General features: G+C 41.3%; 2 non-coding genes across 2 annotated transcripts; both read right to left on the minus strand.

Annotated features, from left to right (window-relative positions):
* Nucleotides 1–11559: 11559 nt before the first annotated feature.
* Nucleotides 11560–11665, minus strand: LOC120106393. The gene has a single exon (XR_005508555.1). It is a non-coding gene; the product is annotated as a small nucleolar RNA R71 (small nucleolar RNA).
* Nucleotides 11666–18553: 6888 nt separating this feature from the next.
* Nucleotides 18554–18659, minus strand: LOC120106390. The gene has a single exon (XR_005508552.1). It is a non-coding gene; the product is annotated as a small nucleolar RNA R71 (small nucleolar RNA).
* Between the last annotated feature and the right edge of the window lie 8190 nt (nt 18660–26849).

Below are 26849 nucleotides of genomic sequence, written 5' to 3' on the forward strand. Positions count from 1 at the left end.
TGACATTTTTACAAAACCCTTAAGTGAAGAGAGATTTAGTGTGCTTAGGAGGGGATTAGGAGTGATTGATCCATCCTAGTGGTAGTTTCCACTAGATTCATTGATTTTGATGATTAGATTGTGGTTAAAATAGAGTTTCTTTTCAATGATCATCAAATCAGATCATAATTTAGTGATTTTTCCTCATTCGGCACGAACATAGCATGATTTTTAGGTGCGTGCCAAAGGTCGAGACGACTCGAGTAAGTTTCAGAGTCGGCTCGTAAGGGGGAGTCGACTCGCACATTTACGGGAGTCGACTCGAGATCAATGGCCGCAGAGGGTGAGTCGACTCGCATACAGTCGGGAGTCGACTCGAGGTCAATAGGCGCATAAGAAGAGTCGACTCGCGCATATTTTGGAGTCGACTCGAGGTTGAGTCGACTCGCAACTTAGTGGAGTCGACTCGCAGTCGGGATCCGACTTTTTAACCCTAATGTTGCCCAGATAGACAACCCAAGAGGGGGGGGGGTGAATTGGGTTTTTAAATTAACTTAGCTAATTAAAACTTTGTGGATGATTAACTAAATACTATAGCCAGTTATTTAATTAAAGCTAAGTGCTGTGAGTAATGTGTGGGGAAGAAGATGAGAGACAATGCACTACAAACACAAAGTTTTATAGTGGTTCGGAGCTAACCCTTGCTCCTACGTCCACTCCCCAAGTCTCACTTGGGAATTTCACTATAACCCCCTTGGATTACAGCCGGTTGTTTTGCAAGCTCACAACCGAACTTGTTGTTTTACGAGCTCACAACGAACTCGGTCGGTTTTTCCAGGCTCACCGACTAGAACCAACCCCGATTGTTTTTCCGGGCTCACAATCAAACCCTTACACTCGTTGGTTTTAAACCGGCTCACCAACCAACCTTAATCCCCTTGATTCAATCCCCCGATTGAATCAAGTAAATACACGAGATAGAAGAAAACAGAAAATAGCTTCTCAAAAAGCAGATTTAAAACAATATAATCGTAAAGGAGTTAGAAGCCCTCAAACGCTTTTAAGATGGTGAAGAGGTGTGGCTTCTGGAACTCCGGTCTCCTCTTGAAAGAGTGATCGACTTGAAAGTAGGAGGAGGAAGCTTTGAATGCTGGGAAGATGTTGGTGGAGCAGTAAATGCAGATCTTCCCTTTTTCTCGTTGAAGAGCACTTAGAGAGCTTGAAGACTTGAATGCTAGGAGTGGAATGTGTGTTCTCTGCCTTGCTACAGTCTTCTGTGGCTATTTAAGCCAACCCCCACGGAAACTAGCCGTTACTCTGCTTTTTCTGGCCGTTCTGCACACTCTGCGCAGCCTGACAATGTGACCGTTGGTGGGTTGGAGTCGACTCGCGCGATCAGGAGTCGACTCGGCTGTAGCAGGAGTCGACTCGAGCTTTTCCGGAGTCGACTCGGCAACTGTTCCCAGTTTGAATTAAAGTTGTCGTCTTGACTGGGAGTCGACTCGTCTTGACCCGGAGTCGACTCGCCAACTTCTGGCGCTGACCTGGCAATTTTGGAGTCGGCTCATCCTCTGTAGTCCGTGGATCCAAATTTGAATTTTGTCCACTCGAGTCGACTCGACTGTCCTGGGAGTCGACTCGAATCTCAGAGCCCGAACTCCCGATTCTCTGTCTTTTGGCTCATCTAGTCTTGGAGTCGACTCGAACTTCCTTGGAGTCGACTCGGCTCTCAGTTTCCGAAAGTTGGTCTTCTGCCTTTTGACGTGAAGCTTGTCTTGGAGTCGACTCGAGCTGTCTGGGAGTCGACTCGAATCTCAGAGGCAGTAACATGGTCTTCTGTCTGTCGATGGTCGCACAGTCTCGGAGTCGACTCGCGTACTGCGGGAGTCGACTCGAATCTCAGAGTCCATAAAACGCTCTCTGACTTTTTCTGTGTGTACCGCTGGGAGTCGACTCGCGTTCCACTGGAGTCGACTCGAATCTCAGACCTGAAAAACTGCTCTTCTGTCCTTCTGTCTGTTTTCAGTCGGAGTCGACTCGTACTGATCAGGAGTCGACTCGAGCTCGTGCCAGTGACCTTGATACGCTTGGAGTCGACTCGTGAAACTCGGGAGTCGACTCGTATCTCAGACATTGGTTCATGCAGACTTCTTAACTTATCCAAAATGCTATGAACCAAGTCTAGAGACACTTGGACAGGATTTTCACTGAAACACTCAATTGAATTCATTAGTAATCACAAGATATACTCCAATGCTTTGAGCTCATCAAAATCAAACGGGGTTTTAATCGATCACTCCACACCTAACTTCATCGCTTAGAAAACATTTCTTTTCACCGCCGCCACTGTTCAAAACCCTAGAGTCAACTCGTAGATCGTCTCCGGCCGCCCCTAGGTCCTTTTTCCGTCGATTTTTCATCGCCCATTAGGTTTTCATCCCATTCTAGGTCAACCATGCCTCGCAAATCCGTTGTCTCAAGCCGGAAGAGGCCCCATTCCGCGACCGGTGCCGAGCGGCATTCCAAGGCTCGGAACGACCCCGTGAGGCCACAACCTCCGGCTCGTTTCCCGCCGAGGGCGGTTCCCGCGAGGCCGTGCGCCGGGAAGGCGGTCTCCATCGGGAGATACGTCGATTTCGACTATCTCTCCCGGGAGGGCTTCACCATAGGTGAGAGATTGCATGTCCAAGGCTTAGAATATTTCCTTACGTTAGATCTCCCCACATACTCTGGATTAGTTAGAGAGTTTTACGGTACCGTCCATCGGGGAGATGGGGGTATAGAGGGCACGGTAGCCGGTGTCCCTTTGTTCATTTCGGAGGATATCATTGCCCACATCCTCCACCTTCCACAAGTAGGGGTGGCTCCCACACATCCCGAGGATAGGATTGAGGCCCTTACGGCCATTCTAGGATACCCACCTCAGTCCCCCTTAGATGAGGTGTCCGCTAGCTCACTTTCTGTTGAGGTGCGGATCCTCCTGAGCATCTTGTCTAGGTCCATCTTTCCGAAGACTGGCCGCTTCGATTTTGTTTCTGAGAGGGACCTCGCCCTTATGTTTTATATTCTTCAGGACACCCCAATCAACTTCCCCAAACTCATTTATAGGTATCTATGTGAGCCACTAGATAGACCTAGGCTCACCCTCCCCTATGGCATGTTGTTCACCCTTATCTTTAGGGAGGCCGAGCTCCCTATTCCTGAGGGGGAACCCTCTCGCGCATTGCGATGGACAGATCGCATGCGTCCGGGGACCCTACACAGGATGGGGTTTCGGAAGGTAGAGGGGACCTGAGTTAGGAAGTCTTCCACCTCCACACGTACCACCAGACATTCCCCTAGTCCTGAGCCAGACTCAGATTATCCTGACTTTTCCTCCACTTCTGCTCCTACCACCTCAGCCGGACCCTCCTCCTCAGTTCCACCACCTATGGAGGTCCGGATCGCTCCTGAGCAGCTCCTGGAGTTGCGGCAGGAGATTGTCCGAGACCTGCGAGATGATCTGCTTCGGGAGCTCCGAGGTTCAGTGCCTGCTCCCACTCCTGCACCCACATCTTCTGAGTTGGTCCCTTCCTTGACAGCCGTGACTGACATGACGGCCCATGTACGGGAAGAGATCTACAATATCCGGAGTTTGGTCCAGGCTCAGTTCTCCAGTATGAGTGAGGTCACGGGCATCACTCGGAAGATGCGCGATGACATCCGGAAGGACATGAGCACCACTACTCAGGGGGCCGAGCGCTTGTCGAATGTGCTCATCGACAAGTTGGACGCACTTCAGAAGTCGGTGACCGAGCTCGACACGATGCATAGCAGGGCCACCTCGGCCATCATCCGACAGCTAGAGCACGTCACCAATGCGGTCCAAGCACTTGCTGATCGCATGCCTCGGGGAGCCACATCCTCTTCGAGGAAGCCCTAGATATCGTTTTGTATTTTGACATGTATTGTTTTGTTTTACTTATTGTATTCTCAAATGTATTTACATACAAATCAATACAATGAGTAGACATGTTCTCTTCAATTCCTGTGCAATTTGATCTATGATTGATTGTGTGTACTGCTTACCTCCTTTTTGATACGATGACAAAAAGGGGGAGAAATACTTAAATACAAAAGGACTCAAATGAAAATTAAAGAAAATTAAAACATAATTTGTTCTTAGTGGATTTGGTACCTCGAGGCTCATTATCTCTCTGTTGGGGCTCCTAATGGAGTAATCTCCAGAATCTATTCAAGGGATATTCGGAGATTAGCTGAATCCAACTCAAGAACAAATTGACAGATTTTCCCTCTAAAAACCAAAAATTTAAAATCAAAAAATTCAATACATTAAAAGAAAATTCAGAGAATCAAATCATAAGTAGAATGCATATGTTGAGGGGGAGAATCTGAATGTTTTTAAGAAAGCTAAATCATTAAATATATATAAGCCAAACAATTGATTGCATGATATGAAGGCTTATATAATTCCAAATGAAAGGGGGAGCTTTAATTCCAAAATTTATTGCTTCACACCTTTCAAGCTTGGATATATTAAATTACCAGACATTTGAATTCATTTATGGATTTTATTTCCTTGTTTATTGAGCAATTCACTTTACATATACTCAAAGTTTTGTCATCATCAAAAGGGGGAGATTGTGGAGTGATTGATTAAAACCCCTATTTGATTTTGATGAGCTCAAAGCATTTGAGTATATCTTATGTTTACTAATGAATTCAATTAAGTGTTTGAGTGAAAATCGTGTCTAAGTGTTTCTAGACTTGGTTCAAGATATTTTGGATAAGGTATGAAGTCAGTTTGAACCAAAGTCTGAGACTCGAGTCGACTCCAGGATATTACGAGTCGACTCCAAGCGTATCAGAATCACTGGCACGGGCTCGAGTCGACTCCAAACCAGTACGAGTCGACTCCGACTGAGAACAGACAGACGAACAGAAAGCATCAACTTAAAACCTGTCAGCGAGTCGACTCCTGAAGTGCGCGAGTCGACTTCGATGCTTACCGAGTCGACTCCGGAGTAATATGAGTCGACTCCAAGAAGCTACAGACAGAAAAGTCAGAGAGCGTTATTTCGACCCTGAGATTCAAGTCGACTCCTGTGGAACGCGAGTCGACTCCGATGGTTGGCAGGTCGACTCCAAAGAAAGCGAGAGTCGACTCTCAGTGGTACACAAAGAAAAAGTCAGAGAGGAGTTTTCGGACTCTCAGATTCGAGTCGACTCCCGCAATACACGAGTCGACTCCAAGGCAGCGCTCCACCAAAAAGACAGAAGGCCAAGTTTCGGAAACTGAGAGCCGAGTCGACTCCAGAGAAGTTCGAGTCGACTCCAAGACTGGACGAGCCAAAAGACAGAAGATCGAGAGTTCGGGCTCTGAGCACCGAGTCGACTCCCAGGATTATCGAGTCGACTCGAGTGGGCCAAGTTGAAAATTGGCTCCGTGGATTTTATGAGATAAGCCGACTCCGAAAATGCCAAGTCAGCTCCAGAAGTTGGCGAGTCGACTCCGGGTCAAGACGAGTCGACTCCCAGTCGAAGAGGCCACTTTAATTCAAATTCGGAACAGTTGCCGAGTCGACTCCAGAAAAGCATGAGTCGACTCCCGCTACAGCCGAGTCGACTCCTGATCGCGCGAGTCGACTCCGACCCCCCAACGGACATATTGTCAGGTTATGCAGAGTGTGCAGAACGGACAGAAAAAGGTGTCTAACGGCTAGTTTCCGTGGGGGATGGCTTAAATAGCCACAGAGGACTGTAGCAAGGTAGAGAACTACCATTCCATTCAAAGAGATCAAGCTTTCATTCTCTGCAAGTTGGTTTTCAACGAAAAGAGGGAAGAGCGGCATTAACTCCATCCAACTTCCTCTTCCCAGCATTTAAAGAAGCCTCCTCCTGCATTCAAGTCGACCAGACATTCAAGAGGAGACCCGAAGCTCAAGAAGCCCTACTCAACTCCAACTCAAACGTGTTTGAGGGCTTCTAACCTCTCTTCAGTTTATATTGTTATTTATCTGCTTTTGAGAAGCTTTGTTTTCTGTTTGTCCCTTTTATTTACATCTTGTCTTTGCTTGGTTCAATCGGGGGATTGAATCAAGGGTGTAGAGGTTGGTTGGTGAGCCGAGTGTAAAACCAACGTGTAAGGGTTCGATTGTGATCCCGGAAAAACAATCGGGGTTGGTTTTAGTCGGTGAGCCTGGAAAAACCGACCGAGTTCGTTGTGAGCTCGTAAAAAAACAACAAGTTTGGTTGTGAGCTTGGAAAACAACCGGCTGTAATCCAAGGGGTTATAGTGAATTCCCAAGTGAGGCTTGGGGAGTGGACGTAGGAGCAAGGGTTAGCTCCGAACCACTATAAACATCGTGTTTGTGATTGCTTGTCTCTCTTTCTCTCATTCTCATTTCACTCAAAGCACATAGCAACTAATTAATCACCTTGCAAAAGTATTAATTAGTCATCTACAAAAGTTTTAATTGTAAAATTATTTTAAAACCCAATTCACCCCCCCTCTTGGGTTGTCTATCTGGGCAACACTAATAGTTTAAAAGTTTTTAATCCTTATCTAACTACGAACGGTTTTTGAATAACATTCATATGATGAACGGTTGATCCCGCGCATGCCTCTTCCGCTGCCATCTGAATTTTTTTTTAATTTTCTGCGGCATGGGCGGGTTCTAACAGACATACCTGGGTTTTATTTTTGGCACACAAGAATGAAGTATTTTCAATATTTACAAAACTATATAAAAAGATTTAAAATGAACATGGATTACAAACTGTTAAGATTAGAAATGATCATGAAACTGAATTTGAAAATTATAATTTTAAAAATTTCTGCACCGAAAATGGTATTGATCATAACTATTGCCCAATAAACAACCCAAGAGTGGAGGGGGGGGGGGGGGTGAATTGGGTTTTGAATAAAGATTTTAATTTCTTTTCGAAATATCTAATGAGATTATGAAAGCTTTATTGATTTTAATTTAATAGATAAATCTTAAATATAAAGAAAGCAATGGAAACAAGATACTCAAGGAACCACAACACAAACACAAGTTTTATAGTGGTTCGGAGCCAACCCTGCTCCTACGTCCACTCCCCAAATCCTTTTGGAAATTTCAATATAATTTTTCTGATTATAGTCAGTTGTTTTACAAGCTTACAACCTAACTTGTTGTTAGATGTATGCCCTAGAAGCCAATCTGGCTGACACATTATTAAGTCTGGAACATAATTTTATACTTGACTTTATTATTATTAAATAATAAATAGGCATCTTTTTCATTCATATTGTGTATGTGTCTATGAATCGTGCAAGAAATTAATAAGATGATGATGCATATTCTCAAGAGTTGAGAATTTGAGCCATGTATCATTGGTGATTAATTTATAAATGCTCCTGATCGATGGATTATCACGAGAACGGTGATCGATCCGAAGAGATCAGTGCACAGATTGCTTTCCTTATAGATGGACGAGACTCAAGTCCACAGTATAGGGACACTGAAGTGATAGTACAGGTGCTTGTTAGAGAACAAGAGTACTGAGTGTAACCAAACAAGAAGTCACTTGTATATGTATCCACTCGTCAGTGACTTGCTTGATGTTGCAGTAGTATGACTGGTCCTTTGACCTGCGGTGCTTCGGCTATTCACAGTGAGGTTATTGTAGTTTGACTGCACATATACATGGTCTCTAGCCATATGGATCCTTGTGGTGTAGATTGGCTGCAGTAGGTTCACTGTAGGAGTAGGGTATGCACCTATATGGAATCTATCGACCTTGGTAGATAAGGAGTGATCCTATGTGATTTATAAGACTGAGTTTATAAGACCTCGGCCGGGGCAGTACGTTCAGTGGAGAAAGAGTTTTCCACTCTCGAACTTAAGTCAAATAAATCTTGACATATGACAGATGATGGGGTTTGACGAGTTATCCATGACCTCCATCCTGTAGGGATTCACGATAGAAGGACTGTATCGTACGATAACTGCACTTAAAGGTTCATCATTCCAATCTGCTGGGTTGTCATTACATGCTGCTAGGTGTCATTGGTGGATGGTGAGAGTCACAGGGACCATCTTAGTGATCCATGATCCCTGGTGAGTTAAGTTGGAATTGTTCCAACCCATTGAAAGAAGTTTTCAATGATATTGTGATAGAGATCGCAGTATATCTCATTACCAGATAGAATAGAACCTATGGGGTCACACACAATAGAGGTATTGACCGATCCGATGGTTGAATCATGATTAAGAATCACAAATAATCAATTTGATTGATATTGGGTTAACCCGCTAAGGGTTAGTGAGTTGAAGAAGGAGTAATTGCAATTGGATTGCAATTTAATTGAATCAATTGGATTTACTTAATTGGACTTGATCATATTAAATACGAGTCCTACTTGAAGTAGGATTCCTAGAGTCCTAATTGGATTAAGATTTCAAATTAAATTGGAGTCCTACTTGGAATAGGATTTCTAGAGTCCTAATTGGATTAGGACTTGTTGCCCAAGGTGACAACCCAAGAGGGGAGGTGAATTGGGTTTTCTAAAAATTATGTTCCCTAATTTACTTTGAATTGAATGCAGCGGAATGATAAGATGTTATTTATTTAAGCTCTAGGCAATTATAAGTAAAACAGTGGAAAATTAAGCTAGAGCAATTATACTATGGCTTTAGGGTGCAATTGATCTAAAATTAATTTATAATTGTATGATCAATTTTAATCTATGTGAATGGTAAGAATGGAGTAGAAGCTAAGCAAGTTCTAAACAATCACTTATAAATCAATAGGAAACAAAGCTAGAGATATTACACAATCAAGTATTGATAAGTACTGATTAATCTATAATTTAATATTCTTTTTCCAGCACTTGTCAATGTTCTTAAACAGATAACTACTTATTTTACTACAAAATAGAACAATCTTTGAAATAAATTTAAAATATGATAAGAAGTAAATAATTCACATGTCCTCGCCTTCAACGCGTGCAGCCAGCAACCAAGTAGAAGATCAATCTCCTCCATGATCCACGCAGTGCACCAACGCCGTCAGCCCGTTCCAGCCGCATCAACCGCATGCCCACCGCATCCAGCTCCTCTGTCTTCATCCGGATCCACTCCCAGCAGCCGAAATCCAGCTTCTCCGCCATCAGCCTGTTCCAGCCGCATCCACCGACGATCTCACCATCCGCATCTCCTCCGGATTCAAGATCTCCAAATCCCGGATGACCTTGCCACTGTCTCTTCTCCCTTCCGCATTCACCAGCCTCTGCAATCAAGCCCGAGATCATTCCCAGCATCATGCCCTTCTCCAGTGATCTAGCGTGCAATAGGAATCAAGCCTTCGCGAGATCATTCCCAGCATCACGCCCTCCTCCTCATTGGGGATCCATCGCTGGGTCTTCAGCGATCTACAAAAGAAAGACGAGAAAAGGGAGAAAAGGGAGGGAGCCGAGAGAAGTCCAAAAGAGAGGAGAGGGGGGGAGAGCATGGTTCCAAAAAGAACAGAGCATGCTCTGTTTCGGTGAAGAGAAAGAAGAATAAAAAAAAACAAAAAAAAAGAGAGAGGGGAGAGACGCTGGGATGCCAAACGTGGGAAGAGTTTTTTTTTTTTTGAAGATGGGAGGACGTCCAGCCACCATGCGCAGCTAAACCTCTAATCTAGGGCTGGATGAAGCCCTAGCAATGTATCATGGCATTGTAGTTCTTACTCTTTTAATCTTTTTGGAGTTTGTTTAAATTCTCATTCTTAATAAAAAATTTCTTTTATGATGTTTAAACCTTGAGCATGCCATTTAATATTCATGTTTGATAAAGTAGTCTAAGATGATCCATGCCTAGGAAGATGAGGTGTACTGCACCCTAGATTAGCATACTTAGGTAGACACTCCATGCTATACCGAAGATGGATCTTTCTAAAACTCTTTATGTTTTTATTTTAAAAAAGCTTGTAGCCAATTTGCATGCCTCTCCAAAAGTTAAAAAAAATTAAGAACACAGTCCCTGATGCAATGCTATGTGGTGGATTCCAAACCCTAGGTTCATTTACTCTGATAAATTCTAATTCGTACTCATAGATTAATTTAGTTAAATCAAGTTAGCAAATTCTTCTTCTTGATTTATTTTTAAAAGAAAAATAACTTGTCTCCAATCCCTGTGGACCGACACCTGTAATCACTATCCTACAGGATACGTGCTATTGCGTGGTTTACTTTTGAAATTGAAAGAACCGATCAATTTTTGGCGCCGTTGCCGGTGATTGCTAGCATAGTTGTTTTTTCTTTTCATTAAAAAAAAACCTTTCAAATATATATATATCTAAAATAAAACAAAAATATTTTCTATTTTTGTTACTTTTCTTATCTCCTTTTTCTCTCTTACTAATTTTTTAATTTTTCTTTTGGTATTATTTGATCAGGAAATCGAAGAGGAGATCTGGGCTATCAAAAAGGAATGCTTTAGAGGTTTGCTTAAAAAAAAAAAATTTGCTGGAGAAATTTCCTTTGGTAACCTCTAAACCTTTCTTGTTTAAATTGATTATTAGCTTGAAATTTTGTGGTGATTGTTTGATTTTAATTTCAGCAAAAGTGTGAATGCATGCTTGATACACATATATAAATTAATCCACACATAGTAAGGGCAATCATCCCAACAAGATAAGAGCCGGATTTCATCACCGAACTCTTGCCCAACTTAGGTGAACTCAATCTCACATAGTGTCAGCTTAATTAAAATCAATTAGACGTTGGCCCCTAGGGACATTCGAGCTCAATAGGACGAAGATCACCGAAAGTTGCACCAATTTCGCTCTATGGCACAGTTGATGTTTAGGCAAGCTTTGTCCCTATAAGGAAGACAGTTCATCTGTTCGAGGCAAGTGGTTTTTAAGTGGGACCTTTGCGAACGCATCATGACCCCTCCACTTACCTGGGAGCTTATCTGGTCAACTCGGTTCATTAGACCGGATTGGAGGCTTAGGTGCCCTCTTCAAACCAGTTAGGAGCTGTCTAGTAATTTTAGGGCAAATACAAGGATTGATGTGTTTTTCTTTTATTGCATGCTTGACTGATCAAGTACTAGTGTATGCAAGGGAGTCGTTCTAGAGTACGTGACCTATTACCTTTTGACCCTGAAATAGAACGAACCCTTAGGAATATTCGAGCTGAGATCAGAACATTAGAATCATCCCCACCTCCTGAGATGGCTGAAGAACAACCCAAACTCCTGAGGAAGTACTTTACTCCCACCATTTACACTTCCCCATCTTGCATTCGATCACCTGAGGTAGCAGCTGTACAATATGAAATAAACTCTAGTGTGATCCAAATGCTCCCATCTTTTTATGGGCTCAACGAAGAACCATATAAACACCTAGATGAATTCCTTGAAATTTGCACCATTGTCAAGATTCAGAACTTTACTGATGATGCTCTGAAACTTAGATTATTCCCCTTCTTCCTTAAAGACAGAGCCAAGCAATGGCTGAATTCTTTAGAAGCCGATTCGATTCGTTCCTGGGATCAAATGCAACAAGAATTCCTAAAAAAATACTTTTCCATAGGAAGAACGAACCAGTTTAGACGTGCCATCACGAGCTTCTCCCAAACTGAGGGAGAAGAATTTAATGAAACTTGGGAGAGATTTTGGGACCTAATCCGAAAATGCCCCCATCATCAAATACCTAAATGGCAGCAAATGCAATGTTTCTATGACGGATTGACAGAACAAAACCATCAGATGATCGATGCCGCATGCAGAGGGACTTTCATGCTTCAAAATGAGCATGAAGCATGGCAATTATTTGAAAATCTTAATGAAAACTCCCTCCACCATGCCTCTTGTTCTTATCAAGCACCCTCGAGTTCTCAAAGAAAAGGGACCATTTATGAAATAAGTCATTCAATGGACCTGTCTAGCAAGGTAGATGCATTGTCCCATAAGATTGACCAACTAATGATAGGAGGACATATCGTTAGCTCGTCCCAAGCACAAGTATCTGCTATCTGTTCTAGCCCATTGCACCCTATTCATGAGTGCCCCTCAGCACCCCAATTTTCCGAACTCGTGCAAGAACACATCAATGCTGCTCAAACACAGCCCAGACCGGGTAATGACCCATTTTCCAATACATATAATCCGGGATGGCGGAATCATCCAAATTTTTCTTGGAGGCAGCAAGCTTCGAATACTGCCCAACCCTACTCCCAAAATTTTCAAAACCCTCAGAATTTGCATCTCTATCGTCCCTCAACTCAATTTCAACATCCTCCTCCTCCAACCTAAAGAAATACAGCCTTTGAGGAGAAAGTGTTGACTGCCCTTTAAGGTTTGGAGGCAAACACACAACTATTGCACTCTCACATGCAATCAATTGCTAAGCTCAAATCTCAAATGGGTCAACTAGCTAATGCATTAAACAAGCGAGAGGAAGGCAAGCTTCCAAGTCAACCAATGAGTAATCCCAGGGGACAATATGTAGCCCAAGAAACTCAACTAAATCATGAGCAAGCCAACGCTTTGACTACCCTTAGGAGTGGACGTATAATAGATAATAAGGTTGGGAAGGGTAACAACAAGGTTGGGGAGGGTAACAACAAGGAAGGTGAAGAAGAGGAGAGGAATGTATCACCTAAAAATCCAAAACCTTCTTTAGCTAGTCGACCATCGGCCACAACCCACATTCCAAAGGCTCCATTCCCTGAAGCACTTAATGCACCCACTCCCTTTGGCAAGAAGGAAACTTCACTAGAAGAGATGATGGAGGTTTTCAAACAAGTTAAAATCAACCTCCCGCTCCTTGATGCCATCAAACAAGTTTCCTCCTATGCAAAATTTCTCAAAGACCTTTGCACCCAAAAGCGAAAATCTAGGACACATGTGCCTAAAAATGTCCTACTTACTGAACAGGTAAGTTCCATTCTCCAACACAACGCCCCTCCAGAATTCAAAGATCCTGGTGCTCCTACTATTTTCTGTGTCATAGGAGATAACTCCGTTGATCGAGCACTTTTAGATCTAGGGGCAAGTGTGAATCTTTTACCCTATTCAGTCTATGAAAAATTTGGGTTAGGTGAATTAAAACCCACCTCAGTATCTTTACAATTGGCTGATCGATCTGTGAAGATACCACGGGGGATGATTGAAGATGTTCTTGTCAAGGTAGAGAAATTCTATTTTTCAGTAGATTTTATCGTCCTTGATATGGAACATGTGTCCAACCTAAAAAAACAAATTCCAGTGATTCTTGGTCGTCTCTTTTTAGCGACAGCCAATGCATGTATCAACTGTAGAACTGGGGCAATGGACATATCATTTGGGAACATGAAAATTAAGTTGAATGTGTTTCATGTCTCTGACCAACATATGAGGGAAGATGAGTGTTGCCTGATTGATGAAATGGATGAACTTGTAGAGGAAGCCCTTCCTTATATCTTAGCGGATGACCCCCTAGAGGCATGCTTGGCCCATTTTGACATTGACAACTTTGATATATACAAGGTCGTAGAAGAAGTCAACATCTTACTCGACAACCAATCTCCCATGAGTTCCTTTCCTTGGAAGATCCGACTTGAATCTCTTCCCCCCATTGCTAGCACACCACTTTGTCCTTCCATTAATTCTCCACCTAAACTTGAGTTGAAGCCACTTTCGGCAACTCTTAAGTATGCTTTTCTAGGACCAGAAGATACTCTCCCTGTAATCATCGCGGCCAACTTATCTACAGAATAGAAAGTAAAACTTTTAAGGGTGCTAGAAGAGAATAAACATGCCATAGGATGGTCTGTAGCCGATTTGAAAGGGATTGACCCCTCCGTTTGCATGCATCGAATTCACCTCGAAGATGATGCAAAGCCCATCTGAGAAATGCAAAGAAGACTCAATCCTAATATGAAGGAGGTAGTCAAGAAAGAAGTGGTGAAGTTATTAGATGCCGGAATCATTTACCCAATTTCTGATAGTAAGTGGGTAAGTCCGACACAAGTGGTGCCAAAAAAATGAGGTATCACTGTGGTTGAAAATATGGAAGGAGAATTGATACAAACACGCACAACCACGGGTTGGCGCGTGTGCATTGACTACAGAAAACTCAACTCAATGACTAGGAAGGACCATTTTTCTCTACCTTTCATAGATCAAATTTTGGAACGGTTGGCTGGTCAAGGTTTCTACTGTTTTCTAGATGGTTATTCTGGATATAATCAAGTACCTGTTTACCCGGACGATCAAGAAAAAACCATCTGTACCTGTCCATTTGGGACATTTGCATATAGGAGGATGCCTTTTGGACTATGCAATGCACCCGCAACTTTTCAACGATATATGATGGCCATTTTTTCAGATATGGTGGAAAACTTTTTAGAAGTGTTCATTGATGATTTCTCAGTTTTTGGCCTATCTTTTGACGATTGTCTGGAAAATTTAACCTTAGTTTTAAAAAGATGTAAGGAGACCAACCTAGTATTAAGTTGGAAAAAGAGCCATTTCATGGTTCAAGAAGGCATAGTCTTGGGACACGTCGTGTCCAAGAGGGGCATTGAAGTAGATAAAGCCAAAGTCGATCTTATTTCCAATTTTCCTCCATCCAAAACTGTGAAACAAATCCGATCATTCCTTGGCCATGCTGGTTTCTACCGTCGCTTCATTCAGGACTTTAGTAAGATTTCCAAACCCTTGTGCAATCTTCTCGCCAAGGACACTCCCTTTGCCTTTGATGAAGCATGCGAGGAGGCATTTGAAAATCTTCGCTTGAAATTAACCATTGCACCTATCATACGGCCCCCCTAATTGGACCCTTCCATTTGAACTGATGTGTGACGCATCTGATAAGTGCTAAATAATGCATAAATTAATATCTTATTCATAGCATTTATCATTATTTTATTCATATATTTTGTAAATTTAACTAAAAGATGTGTTACCCTCATCATTGCATTTTAATAAATTAATTTAAGTTAGATTTAATTATTTATTAATTGAGCCTAATGTATGCAGGTCGATTCGAACTCATTCGGAATAATTCCTGAACCCAAATCCCATGAACCCATGGATTAGATCATCTCCCGGAAGTCTCATCTTCCCGTTTACGTGCACCCCATTTCTGAGCATCACCCACGTCATCCCATCCCAGCCTTCCTTCCTTTTCTTCACACATCCAGCCATCAGCACATCACATGTGGATCCCTGATTTCTTCTCCCGTTCGAATCAAGCCACATTCCTTCCGTCCGAATGAACCCAGCATCCCCATTTGTGTATGATCCTCTGCGTGTCCGAGTATCTCGTGGCCAACTCGGATAAACTTCCGGATTACGCTCCACATCACAGCCGAGTCCCAAGCTTCATATTTCTCTCAACTTCTCTTCATCCCACGTTCCCTTCATTCTATTTCAACCGAACCCAACGTCCTCCGAGATCCTCTCAAACACCCACGACTGCTATCATTCCCTTTCCTCCCCTATTTTAGATTCAAAACAGAGGCAATCTCCCAATCGGATGAACATCTCCCAACATACCTTCCCTGTTCCGCGTCCAAGCCAATCAACAACCCATTCCCTTCCAGCCGAATCCAACATATCTCCCAGGTGTTCCAACCGTATCATCCTTCCCAATTCTATCCTCCCATATCCCACGTTCGGCCGACTACATTAGATCTCCCGTTTCGGATAAACTACATCAGTCATTCCTCTTCCGAACCAAGCCAACTTCATTTCATTTCCTCACACAATCCTTTCCTCCCCTGTTTTAGCTTCAAAACAGAGTCCCATGATCCACGGGATGAACCTAAATCCCAGCATTCCATCGTCCGCGGATCTTCTTCTTCCTCCCATTCGGAACCAAGTTCGAGATTTTACTTCCTCCCAACGTCCCACGCTTATCTTCCCGTTCGCATATCCTCCGGCATCTTCCTTCAACCGTGAACATCATCCCTTGTTCCCAGCCAGCATCTTTATCCCATCATCCATGGGTTCTCAAACTTCCTAGCGATTTTTCATGAAGCACCTTCATCCCGTTGTGATCCATCTTCATCCAAGATCATCCCAGCATCCACGTTTGATCCCAGCAGCAATATCCCCTTCAGCCGTATCCACGTCCTCAGCCCCCCCTACCATTCGTGATAGCCTTCAACCACCCATGGATAACTCCCAGCTCATTCCTTCCAAAGCTTCCACGGATCACATCCATCCAAATCCCTGCATCCCAGTTCGCGATTCATCTACATCTTCTCAGCATCAGGATAAGAACCAGCAATCATCCAATGCTTGGATCAGCTCACGTCTTCATCCTAATCGGAACAACTAGAGAGGAAGAGAGAGAGGGGATGCTGAGCCTATAAAAGGAGGAGAGTTCTCCATGGAAGGCATTCTTCCTTCTTCCCCACCGGGGTTGATTCCATGAAGCTTGGAGAGGTCTTCTTCCCCACCGAAGTGAGCCGGGTTGATCGAATGAAGCGGGGGTTCTCAGGTTGAGTTCCCACCGAAGAACCAAGTGAGAGAAGAGTTTGGATATTTTGGGAATATTTCCCAAAGGAAGAAATAATGAAGGAAGGAATGGGAGCCCGCTGCTGTACTGCTGCTGCCGTCCACCACTACATAAAAAACTAATCTCCTCTCCAGGGCTGGATGCAGCCCTAGCAAAAGGATAAGGGTTTTGTATTTTTTTATTTCTATTCTTGGGGTTGTATGAACTTATTGTTTTTAATAAATATCTTCTTTTATTTCATGTTTAATTTCTGTGATTTTAAATATGAAGTTTATACAGCTGTTCGTCATGATCATTGAAGTAAAAATAAGATAGTTCATGCTTAAGGAAGATGCGATGTGCTGCCACCTTAGATTAGGATAGACATTTCATGCTAACTAAAGATGAATTATGCCTAAATTACTTTTGTAAAATTTTATTCGAATGCTTATTAGGCTTGTAGCCAATTTGCATAATAATCCAAGAATAAATTAAAAATACAATTAACCCTTATTCCGATGTTAGTGGTGAATTCCTTGCCCTAGGTTCTCCCAATTGATATCATTTTAATTGCATTTCTTTTAAAATTTGTTAATTTAACTTTCTTCACAAACTTTCCTTTTTAAATATTTTTAAGAAAACAACTGAACCCCAATACCTATGGATCGATACCCGTAATCACTATCCTACTAGATACGTGCTATTGCGTGGTCTTTAAAATTGACTATCAATTTTTGGCGCCGTTACCGGTGATTGTTAGTATAGTTGTTTTTCTTTTCATATATAAAAAAAAACTTTAATATATATATATCTCTAAAATAGAATAAAAATATTTTCTATTTTTGTTACTTTAATTATCCCCTTTCTTCTTTCTTACTAATTCTTGATTTTTATTTTGGTATTATTTGATCAGAAATCGAAGAGAAAATCTGGGGCGATCAAAAAGGGAACTATTGGAAAAGGAATGCTGTAAAGGTTTACTTTAAAAATTGCTGGGAAAATTTCTCTTGGTAACATCTGAACCTTTCCTATTTAAATTGATTCCCAACTAGCCTGAAATTTTGTGGTGATTGTTTGATTTTAATTTCAGCAAAAGTGTGAATGCATGCTTGATACACATACACCAATTAATCCGCACATAGTAAGGGCAATCACCCCAACAAGATAAGAACTGGATTTCATCACCAGATTCTTGTCCAAATTAGATGAATCAATTCTCACATAGTTACCACTTTAATTAAAATTAATTAGACGTTGGCCCCTAGGGACATTCGAGCTCAATAGGACGAAGATCACCGAAAGTTGCACCAATTTCGCTCTGTGGCTCAGTTGATGTCTAGGCAAGCTTTGTCCCTTTAAGGAAGACAGTTCATCTGTTCGAGGCAAGTGATTTTTAAGTGGGACCTTTGCGAACGCATCGTGACCCCCCCCACTTACCTGGGAGCTTACCTGGTCAACTCAGTTCATTAGACCGGATTGGAGGCTTAGGTGCCCTCTTCAAACCAGTTAGGAGCTGTCTAGTGATTTTAGGGTAAACATAAGGAATTGATGTGTTTTTCTTTTAATGCATGCTTGACCGCACTTGACTGATTTGAAGAGTATTAGTGTATGCTAGGATGTCGTTCCAGATCTCCTGAATTAGTACCTTTTGATTCTGAGATAGAGCGTTCTATTAGGGCCCTTCGAGCTGAAATCCGCACCTATAGAACCATAGGATCTGCTCCACCTATCGAGATGGCTGAAGAACAACCCAAACTCTTGAGGGAGTACTTTACTCCCACCATTTACACTTCTCCATCTTGCATTCGATTACCTGAGGTAGCAGCTGTACAATATGAAATAAAGTCTAGTGTGATCCAAATGCTCCCATCTTTTTATGGGCTCACCAATGAAGACCCATATAAATACTTAGATGAATTTCTTGAAATCTACACCACTGTCAAGATTCAGAACTTCACTGATGATGCTCTGAAACTTAAATTATTCCCCTTCTCCCTTAAAGACAGAGCCAAACAATGGCTGAATTCTTTAGAAGCCGATTCGATTCGTTCCTGGGATCAAATACAACAAGAATTCCTTAAAAAATACTTTTCCATAGGAAGAACGAACTAGTTTAGACATGCCATCACAAGCTTCTCCCAAACTGAGGGAGAAAAATTTCATGAAACCTGGGAGAGATTTTGGGACCTAATCCGAAAATGCCCGCATCATCAAATACCTAAGTGGCAATTAGTGCAATGCTTTTATGATGGGTTGTCTGAACAAAACCGTCAGATGGTTGATGCTTCTTGTGGGGGAACTTTCATGCTTAAAAATGAGCATGAAGCATGGGAATTATTTGAAAATCTTAATGAAAACTCCCTCTACCATGCTTCCTGTTCTCGTCAAGCACCTCCGGGTTCTCAAAGAAAAGGGACCATTTGTGAAATAAGTCATTCTATGGACCTGTCTAGCAAGATAGATGCATTGTCCCATAAGATTGACCAACTGATGATGGGGGGATATGTCGTTAGCTCTTCCCAAGCACAAGTGTGTGCTATCTGTTCTAGCCCATCCCACCCTATCCATGAGTGCCCTTCAGCACCCCAATTCTTCGAACTCGTGCAAGAACACATCAATGCTGCTCAAACACAACCCAGACCGGGTAATGACCCATTTTCCAATACATATAACCCGGGATGGCGGAATCATCCAAACTTTTCTTGGAAGCAGCAAGCTTTGAATATTGCCCAACCCTACTTCCAAAATTTTCAAAACTCTCAGAACTTTCAAACCCCACAAACTATTCATCCCTACCGTCCTTCGACTCAATTTCAACACACTTCTCCTCCACCCCATAGAAACACAACCTTTGAGAAGAAAGTGTTGACCACCCTTCAAGATTTGGAAACCATTACACAATTGGTGCACTTTCACACGCAATCCATCGCCAAGCTAGAATCCCAAATGGGGCAACTAGCTAATGCACTAAACAAGCGAGAGGAAGGAAAGCTTCCAAGCCAACCAGTGAGTAATCCTAAGAGACAATACATGGCTCAAGAAAATCAACTAAATATAATTCATCATGAACAAGCCAATGCTTTGACTACCCTAAGGAGTGGACGTGTAGTAGACAATAAGATTGGGGAGGAAAACAATAACGAAGGTAAAGAAGAGGAGCAAAATGTATCACATGAAAATCCAAAACCTTCTTCTTCTTCAGCTCTTCCACCTTCTGCCAAAACTCACATTCCAAAAGTCCCATTTCCTGAAGCTCTTAATTCACCCTCTCCCTTTGGCAAAAAGGAAACTTCACTAGAGGAGATGATGGAGGTTTTCAAACAAGTTAAAATCAACCTCCCACTCTTTGATGCTATTAGACAAGTTCCCTCCTATGCCAAATTTCTCAAAGACCTTTGTACCCAAAAGCGAAAATCTAGAACACATGTGCCTAAAAAGGTCTTCTTAACTGAGCAAGTGAGTTCTATTCTCCAACACAACACCCCACCGAAATTCAAAGATCTTGGTGCTCCCACCATCTCTTGTGTCTTAGGAAATAATTTTATTGATCGAGCACTCTTAGATCTAGGGGCAAGTGTCAACCTTTTACCTTACTCAGTTTATGAGAAACTTGGGTTAGGTGAGTTAAAACCAACCTCGGTATCCCTTCAATTGGCTGATCGATCTGTAAAAATACCACGTGGGATAATTGAAGATGTTCTTGTCAAGGTAGATAAATTCTATTTTTCAGTAGATTTTATCGTCCTTGATATGGAAAATGAGCCTAATCCTAAGAAACAAATCCTCGTGATCCTTGGGCGCCCCTTTTTAGCAACAGCCAATGCGTGCATCAATTGTAGAACGGGGGTAATGAACATATCATTTGGAAACATGAAGGTAAAATTAAATGTGTTCAATACGGCCGACCAACCCGCGAAGAAAGTTGAGTGCTTCCTAATAGACAAAATGGATGATCTTGTAGAAGAAGCCCTTTCCTATATTTTAGAAGATAACCCTCTGAAAATATGCTTGACCCATTTTGACGTTGCTATAGAAAAGGCCATAGAAGCAGCCAACTCTGCGCCCAACAATTAGTTTTCCACAAATTTTCTTCCTTGGAGAACTCGGCATGAATCCGGTATGATCTGATAAGGATGCGCTGCGTCTGGCTGAAGATGTTAAACTTAGCGCTTGTTGGGAGGCAACCCAATTTTCATAGGTTATTTTTGCACATTTTTTGTCGCATTTTTTCAGGTGTCCTCATATTACTAATGCAACTAAGGTACAATGCTTCTATCCTCCATATGCATCATATTTTTGTCCAAAATAAAATAACAAAAAAAATATAATAATATAATTAAAAAAAAATATTGAGGATAATGTTTGATCTAGGTTGGGGGGTATAGGATTGGAATTTTTGAAGAAATTTTTTCGAACTTTTGATTTGTGAATAAGTTTTACGAATTAAAAAAAAAACCCTAATTTCTATGCCTTAGTGCTGAAATGATAAATACACGAAGTATATAAAATCTAAAAAAGCCCAATGACTAGTCAGGAGTAAGACAATTTGAGTTCTTTTTATTAAAAGTTCTTTTAGTGAGTTGTAAGATAATTTTTACTTTAGAATTTCACAACATACATGGCCTGCACTTCTAAGGGTTAGGTTCAATATTATGTTGTTAAGTCTGATAGCAACCTTGAGTCTTGATGAATCATACCTATCTAATTCACTATTTTATCTCAAAAAAAAAGAAAAAAAAGAGTGAATTTAGTCAGATACATCGAAAAGGGCTACCTATTGTCAAAGATCAGCGGGCTTGTATAAGGAACCTGAGCATAGGTCCGTAGGGGAGTCTTGATGCCCAACACCTTATGCCATCTGGTGTGGGAGTGTTGACTGAATGCTCGCTACATGGAGGAATCATTACAAGAGTAAAAGTGCGTAATTTATTTATAAATACAATATATATATAAATTAAAAAAAAAAGAGAAAATAATATTGACCTTGAAAAAAGACGATAGTGTGAAAGCCGTCGTTGTTAAAATTCGAGTAAACTGGAATATTACAGATAAAGCCTATGAGGTATTAAAGTAAACATCCACAACTCTCGAAATCCTGCAAGATAGGATGATTTTGAATCAGTGATTAGGTCTTATCTGACCAATTCTTGGAAACTACTAGCTTTAGCAGTATTTTGGAAATCTAAAACCTTAGCTTGTGTATGGTCCAGATATCACCGAGTATCCAAGTATAAATAAGTCTTACAACTCTCTAACAGAAACTTAATAACTTCAACTTAAGTTGCGTACTGACCTAGGATTTGGGCTGACTTAGTAATTAAAACTTTGTGTGCTTTTGAAATTATTGGCACTTATGCATTTGAAATTAGATTTTATAAAATAATACAATAAACTCTTTGAGTAGAGACAACAATTTGTAGGTATCTGAGCCGGAAACCCTCACGAGACAAAACTCGTCCACTAGGGCCACCTAGAGGTTTAAAGCCTTATTGCATATGGTAAATGCAATCGTGATTCCTGCGAAAGTGAGTTAGTTTTTTATTTTGCTTGAGGACTAGCAAAATGTAGGTTGGGGGTGTGATAAGTGCTAAATAATGTATAAATTAATATCTTATTCATAGCACTTATCATTTTTAATTCACATATTTTGTAAATTCAACTAAAAGATGTGTTACCCTCATCATTGCATTTTAATAAATTAATTTGAGTTAGATTTAATTATTTATTAATTGAGCCTAATGTATGCAGGTCGATTCGAACTCATTCGGAATAATTTCTGAACCCAAATCCCATGAACCCATGGATTAGATCATCTTCCGGAAGTCTCATCTTCCCGTTTACGTGCACCCCATTTCCGAGCATCACCCACGTTATCCATCCCAGCCTTCCTTCATTTTCTTCACACATCCAGCCATCAGCACATCATACGTGGATCCCTGATTTCTTCTCCCGTTCGAATCAAGCCACATTCCTTCCGTCCGAATGAACCCAGCGTCCCCGTTTGTGTATGATCCTCCGCGTGTCCGAGTATCTCGTGGCCAACCCGGATAAACTTCCGGATTACGCTCCACATCACAGCCGAGTCCCAAGCTTCATATTTCTCTCAACTTCTCTTCATCCCACGTTCCCTTCATTCCATTTCAACCGAACTCAACGTTCTCCGAGATCCTCTCAAACACCCACGACTGCTATCATTCCCTTTCCTCCCCTATTTTAGATTCAAAATAGAGGCAATCTCCCAGTCGGATGAACATCTCCCAACATACCTTCCCTGTTCCGTGTCCAAGCCAATCAACAACCCATTCCCTTCCAGCTGAATCCAACATATCTCCCAGGTGTTCCAACCGTATCATCCTTCCCAATTCTATCCTCCCATATCCCACGTTCGGCCGACTACATTAGATCTCCCGTTCCGGATAAACTACATCAGTCATTTCTCTTCCGAACCAAGCCAACTTCATTTCATTTCCTCACACAATCCTTTCCTCCCCTGTTTTAGCTTCAAAACAGAGTCCCATGATCCACGGGATGAACCTAAATCCCAGCATTCCATCATGCGCAGATCTTCTTCTTCCTCCCATTCGGAACCAAGTTCGACATTTTACTTCCTCCCAACGTCCCATGCTTATCTTCCCGTTTGCATATCCTCCGGCATCTTCCTTCAACCGTGAACATCATCCCTTGTTCCCAGCCAGCATCTTTATCCCATCATCCACGGGTTCTCAAACTTCCTAGCAATTTTTCGTGAAGCACCTTCATCCCATTGTTATCCATCTTCATCCAAGATCATCCCAGCATCCACATTTGATCCCAGCAGCAATATCCCCTTCAGCCGTATCCACGTCCGCAGCCCCCCCTACCATTCGTGATAGCCTTCAACCACCCATGGATAACTCCTAGCTCATCCTTCCAAAGCTTCCACGGATCACATCCATCCAAATCCCTGCATCCCAGTCCACGATTCATCTACATCTTCTCAGCATCAGGATAAGAACCAGCAATCATCCAATGCCCGGATCAGCTCGCGTCTTCATCCTTATCGGAACAACTAGAGAGGAAGAGAGAGAGGGGATGCTGAGCCTATAAAAGGAGGAGAGTTCTCCATGGAAGAAATTCTTCCTTCTTCCCCACCGGGGTTGATTCCATGAAGCTTGGAGAGGTCTTCTTCCCCACCGAAGGGAGCCGGGTTGATCGGATGAAGCGGGGGTTCTCAGGTTGAGTTCCCACCGAAGAACCAAGTGAGAGAAGAGTTTGGATATTTTGGAAATATTTCCCAAAGGAAGAAATAATGAAGGAAGGAATGGGAGCCTGCTGCTGTACTGCTGCTACCATCCACCACTGCATGGAAAGCTAATCTCCTCTCCAGGGCTGGATGCAGCCCTAGCAAAAGGATAAGGGTTTTGTATTTTTTTATTTCTATTCTTGGGATTGTATGAACTTATTGTTTTTAATGAATATCTTCTTTTATTTCATGTTTAATTTCTGTGATTTTAAATATGAAGTTTATACAGCTGTTTGTCATGATCATTGAAGTAAAAATAAGATAGTTCATGCTTAAGGAAGATGCGATGTGCTGCCACCTTAGATTAGGGTAGACATTTCATGCTAACTAAAGATGGATTATGCTTAAATTACTTTTGTGAAATTTTATTCGAATGCTTATTAGGCTTGTAGCCAGTTTACATAATAATCCAAGAATAAATTAAAAATACAATTAACCCTTATTCCGATGTTAGTGGTGAATTCCTTGCCCTAGGTTCTTCCAACTGATATCATTTTAATTGCATTTCTTTTAAAATTTGTTAGTTTAACTTTCTTCACAAACTTTTTTTTTAAATATTTTTAAAAAAACAACTGTACCCTAATTCTTGTGGATCGATATCCGTAATCACTATCCTACTAGATACGTGCTATTGCGTGGTCTTTAAAATTGACTATCAGCATCCGACTATGCCATTGGGGCAGTTTTAGCGCAATGGCTAGAAAAGGTACCTCATGTCATCTACTATGCTAGTAAAGCACTCTCAGATGCACAATTGAACTACACCACCACTGAGAAAGAGTTACTAGCTGTAGTATTCGTGCTAGACAAGTTACGATCTTATCTTTTAGGATCCAAGGTTATCGTATTCACTGATCATGCTGCCCTCCGACACCTTCTTGCAAAGAAAGACACCAAACCCTGTCTGATCGATGGATTCTTTTACTACAAGAATTTGACCTAGAAATTCGTGGCAAGAAAGGAACTGCAAATATCGTAGCGGACCACTTATCTAGGATTCTTCTTGAGCCCTCTCAAAATACCTCACCCTTACACGATTTTTTTTTAGATGAACAATTATTTGAGGTACAAGGAACAAAAATGCCATGGTTTGCAAAAATAGTGAATTACCTTGCCATAAGACGAATTCATGATGATTGGTCAACTCAAGACAAGAACTGATTCTTTTCACAAGTAAAGTTCTATTATTGGGATGATCCCGATCTATTCAAGTATTGTCCCGATCAAGTAATCCGTCGATGTGTCCCCGAATGCAAATTTCAAAGTATTCTTTCATTCTGCCATTTACAAGCTTGTGGGGGACATTTTGGGGTAGAAAAACTGCAGCAAAAGTTTTATAGAGTGGATTTTATTGGCCCACACTTTTCAAAGATGCCCATAACTTTTGCCAAACTTGTGAACAGTGCCAACAGATGCGTACCATCATTCGTAGAGATATGACGCCTCTTAATCCTATTTTAATTGTAGAAATCTTTGATGTTTGGGGTATTGACTTATCGGTAGAACTTGAGCATAGAGCTTTCTGGGCTATCAAAAAGTTTAACTTAGATATGACAGCAGCTGGTCCTAACCGAAAACTCCAACTAAGTGAACTTGAAGAGTTGCGCAATGAGGCCTATGAAAGTGCTAAAATTTATAAAGCAAGGACTAAGGCTTTTCATGATAAAACCATTAACCGTAAGTCCTTCGAACCTGGTCAAAAGGTTTGGCTATTCAATTCCAAGTTGCGACTCTTCCCGGATAAACTTCGCTCTAGGTGGGATGGACCATTCATATGGTGCAGTAGAGATCCAACACCTCAATGGTGGACAGGTTTTCAAATTCAATGGCCAAAGGTTAAAACTTTATGTGGACTGTGTTGCCGACGGACAATTGATCGAATCTCTTAATTTGACGAACCCTGTTTACCAAAATAATTAAGGATGCACTGTGTCTGGCTGAAGACAATAAACTTAGCGCTTGTTGAGAGGCAACCCAATTCTCTTAGATTTTTTTAACATTGAGGATAATGTTAGGTTTAGGTTTGGAGGTATTTTTAAGTATTTTTAGGCATTTTTGTGTTGTTTGCATCTCTTGCATTCGTTTTCACTTCACAATGTCAGGTTTAGGTTTGGGGGTCTTCATCTGGATTTTTATAAAAAAAAAATTTTAGAAAAAAAATGTGTTCATTTTCATTCTTATAATAATAATAATAATAATAATAATAATAAAAATAATAATTTTAAAAAAAGAAAAAAAAGGAGGTTTTAAAACCTAATTTCTATACATTAATGCGAGAATGATAAACACACAAGGTATATACAATCTAAAAAGCTTAATGACTAGTCGAAAGTAATGCAAAATTGAGTTCTTTTTATTAAGTCTCTCTTAGTGAGTTGTAAGCTAATTAATTGGAATTTCACTATACACTGGCCGACTCTTCTAAGGTCTAGGCTCGACATTATGTTGAGAGTATAGTAGCAACCTTGGACCCTGATGAATCATACTTATCTAATCCAAAAAAAAAAGAAAATCATCAATAAAAATGGATTTAGTCAAGAACATTGAAAAAGGCTACCTATTGTCAAAGGTCAAGTGGGCTTGTGATGAGGACTCCGAGCATAAGTCCGTAGGGAAGTCTTGATGCCCGACACCTTATGCCAACTGATGTGAGAGTTGTCGACTGATTGCTCGTTACACGGAGAAATTACCACATGAGTAAAAGTGCATAATTTATATATCTTTCTTGAAAAAAAAATGCTGTATTGATCTTGAAAAAGACAATAGTGTGAAAGCCATCATTGTAAAAATTCGAGTAAACTGGAATATTACAAATAAAGCCCATGAGGTACTAAAGTAAACAGCCACAACTCTCGAAATCCTGCAGATAAGATGATTTTGAATCAGTGAGTAGGTCCCTTTAACCAATCCTTGGAAACTACTAGTCTTAGCAATATTTTGGAGATCCGAACTCTTAGTTGATGTACGGTCCAGATTTCACCGAGCACTCCAGTATAAATAAGTCTTACAACTCCCTAAACAGAAACTTAATGACTTCAACTTAGTTGCATACTAACCTAGAATTTGGGCTGACTTAGTAAATAAAACCGTGTGCTTTGAAACTCTTATCATTTATGTATCTTAA

The sequence above is a fragment of the Phoenix dactylifera genome, unplaced genomic scaffold (assembly GCF_009389715.1).
Source record: "Phoenix dactylifera cultivar Barhee BC4 unplaced genomic scaffold, palm_55x_up_171113_PBpolish2nd_filt_p 000543F, whole genome shotgun sequence".
NCBI classification, from domain to species: domain Eukaryota; kingdom Viridiplantae; phylum Streptophyta; class Magnoliopsida; order Arecales; family Arecaceae; genus Phoenix; species Phoenix dactylifera.